Source organism: Crocodylus porosus, unplaced genomic scaffold (assembly GCF_001723895.1).
Source record: "Crocodylus porosus isolate Cpor-Errol unplaced genomic scaffold, CroPor_comp1, whole genome shotgun sequence".
Taxonomy (NCBI): domain Eukaryota; kingdom Metazoa; phylum Chordata; order Crocodylia; family Crocodylidae; genus Crocodylus; species Crocodylus porosus.
In genome coordinates, this window is record NW_017728907.1 from 46180668 (window position 1) to 46181325 (window position 658).

Below are 658 nucleotides of genomic sequence, written 5' to 3' on the forward strand. Positions count from 1 at the left end.
GTGACTTTTCCCCCGTAGCAACGCGCCCCGAGCCCTTAGCAACGGGCCCGCTCGCCCGTGGGCTCCGAGTGCTGCCCCCCATTGGCCAGGCGGGGGGGAGCACCGGCCTGCCATTGGCTAGCCGGGGTGTCAGTCAAGGTGAAGAGACAGGTGAGGGGTGGGAGCGCCGTCTCCTCCCTCTGCAGGGAGTTATTATCCGCCGGGGCAGAAAGGGTTAATTCAGCCCCCTGGGGGGCAGGGCTCTGATGCCGCCGCCCCCCAGGAGAGAGGGTTAAGCACTGGCGGGGAGAGCTCTAATAACCCCAGGGCAGAAAGGAGGGAGAGGGTTAATTAATACCCGGGGGGGCAGGGTTCTGATACCCCTGGGGCAGAAAGGGTTAATTTATGCCTTTTAGGGGGGTCTGATACCCCTCAGGAGAGAGGGGGCTAATTAATACCCCGGGGGGGGGCTCTGTTACCAGAAAGGGTTCATTAAAACCACTGGGGGGCTCTGATGTCCCCCCAGGAGAGAAAGGGTTAAGGACTTGTGTGGGAGGGGAGATTTCTAATACCCCCCTGGGGCAGAAAGGATTAATTAATACACCCGGGGCTCTGATGCCCCCCCAGGAAAGAAAGGGTTAATTAATAATGGGGTGGGGGTCTCTGATACCTCTCAGGA